Source organism: Oreochromis aureus, linkage group 17 (genome assembly GCF_013358895.1).
Source record: "Oreochromis aureus strain Israel breed Guangdong linkage group 17, ZZ_aureus, whole genome shotgun sequence".
Lineage (NCBI taxonomy): Eukaryota > Metazoa > Chordata > Actinopteri > Cichliformes > Cichlidae > Oreochromis > Oreochromis aureus.
Window position 1 is genome coordinate 8,617,289 of NC_052958.1, and position 2,505 is coordinate 8,619,793.

At 37.7% G+C, this 2,505-nt stretch overlaps 1 long non-coding RNA gene across 1 annotated transcript; it reads left to right on the top strand.

Moving 5' to 3' along the window:
* The first annotated feature begins 719 nt into the window (after positions 1–719).
* On the top strand, positions 720–1,390 carry LOC116319457. The gene is made up of 3 exons (XR_005608908.1): positions 720–775; positions 952–1,003; positions 1,355–1,390. It is a non-coding gene; the product is annotated as an uncharacterized LOC116319457 (long non-coding RNA).
* The last annotated feature ends 1,115 nt before the right edge of the window (positions 1,391–2,505 follow it).

The window sequence follows — 2,505 nt, forward strand, 5'->3', positions numbered from 1 at the left end:
CAAGGACTTTCACAATAAAACAGACATCACAAGGGTAATCTAATAAACAAATGAACTTAGCTAACCTAAAGAACTTATAAATAAACATCGACATCCAAACAAACTAAAACTTAAAATGCTGGGTCAACAAACCCAGGAAAGTGACAGTAAAATCATTTATTATACACATTATACTTATTTTCTTAAATTGCTTATCTATTATCTGTATTTTCACTTGAGGGTCTAGGGGTACTGCTCTTCTTTTCATGACAAATTAGGACATGTTTATGATAACACACTGACAATATCAGGCCAATTTTGGCATTACTCCATCAGTGAACAGCATGCCCATGCTAACTTAAACTAGACCAGCAAGCTAACCACATGTGTATTTAAGTGTTACTTAAGAATAGGAACCAAACAAATTAACGGAACGAAATTAACTGTAACAGCAGTTTGCAAAACACTGTGACACTTCTCAAGTGTTCCTACCTCAAATACAGCGAGTGTTGCTGTGTTTTTGTTGTTAAATGGACGAGGAGAGCCCGTGGCTGGTGAGAGGATGCGGCATTTCGTCAGTGGAGCATAGAACGACGTCTGTGATTGGACAACAAGTGAGTAACGCTGCATCTGATTGTTCGAAAGCCTCAACCAAAGAGCTGCTGGTCACGGCAAGATACAAACTCGCCGGAGCTCTGAGTGAACTGCACATCCGGGACCTTCAGCACTCAGCAGAGATTTGTCTTGACGTATGTATTTACCTTTGATATCCATGACTCGACGCACATTTAGCAAGGTAAAGTTGTATGTTTAACAAGCTAATTAACGCTAGTTAAACGGAACTAAAACAATACACAATCGATTTGAACAAACTGTGTGATGAATGATGATAAATGCTAAAAATTACTTAAGATTTATCTTCAACAATAGATATTAGAAGTTTAATTTAACTGTTTTAAATTCCCACTGGAGTTAAAGGGACCTGTGGCCTTGCACGTGCTCTGCATCTTCAACTGCACAGACAGTCAGTCTAAGCTCTTTTTAAGTGTAGCTAACTGCAACACACATTTTTTTCAACACAAGATATGTTTGGGGGATTTAAATGTTAATAATAATGTTTTCGTATTTAGCACAAACCAATAGGGTCTGGGTCTCTGGCCCAGCGTTTCTGACGTTATTCTAAGGTTTTTGAGTTTCTTATGTTTAGTGGCGGGTTAGTTGAGTTTGGCTTAACGTTATTAACATTGTTTTAAGGAGTTTATGTTAGGGTTGTATATTACAACGTTTGTATTTTCATGCCATTTTTTTCCTGTTTTATTTTGAAAGAGTCTGTTGTGTTCAGTTCATTAATCTCACTGACCTGTTGTGTCAATAGAATCATTTGTGCCAGCTACTTCCCTGCTCTCCTTCCATCCTGTCTCAACCTCCAACAGGAAAGTAGAAGTCCTCATATGGTAGGACCAGTGATTGTAGTGTGTGTGTTACACTGTCCTCATATTGTTTTAAGCTGTGAAGGACATGAGTGTGTTTCAGTTGCCTTCCTCATGTGGTTGGATCAACAACTCTAGTGTGTGTTACACTGTCCTCATATTGTGGGTAGCAGAACTGTACAGTGTTAAGTTTCTTTAGAATCTGGTATAAGGAAGTCGGATCCTTCTGTAATAATGTTCACTGATACAAATATGATCTGTAGTTAATTATCTAGTCGGGATTTATACTAGAGAATGTTTCTGACGTTATATTGTTGTCTTTTGTTGCAGACACCAAGTGCTGAGGTCCTGTCTCAGCCTCATACTTACCCACTTCATTCTTCCAACAGGTTACACATCATATTTTTGTATTTGGTATCAAGTATATGTGTCAGATGGGCCTAGTGCATAAATGAAATGCACTTTAATTGTATTAAAACAATCAGTTTCAGTCAAAGTTAACCAAAATCAACATTAGCATTAGGAGAAAGTAATTGTCTATACCATTTGTTAGTCCAAACTTTCCCGTAAAGCATCAGCGTGATCTTTATTCTGACTACATTTGATATTTTTGTCCTTTTACACATGTTTTTGTCCATTTAACCTCCCGCTGATCAGTTTACATGATTTAATTTCTGGGGAAATAGATGCCTTTAAATCAGTGTTGGGTTTGGAGCTTTTATTGACAACAGCAGAAGAAGTTAGAAGTCAGGAACATGAACTCTACATGTGTTCAGTCGTCATGTCCTCATATTGTTTTAAGCTGTGAAGGACATGAGTGTGTTTAAGAAGAAGTCCTCATATGGTAGGACCAGTGATTGTAGTGTGTGTTACACTGTCCTCATATTGTTTTAAGCTGTGAAGGACATGAGTGTGTTTCAGTTGCCTTCCTCATGTGGTTGGACCAACAACTCTAGTGTGTGTTACACTGTCCTCATATTGTTGGTAGCAGAACTGTACAGTGTTAAGTTTCTTTAGAATCTGGTATAAGGAAGTCGGATCCTTCTGTAATAATGTTCACTGCTACAAATATGATCTGTAGTTGATCATCTAGTCG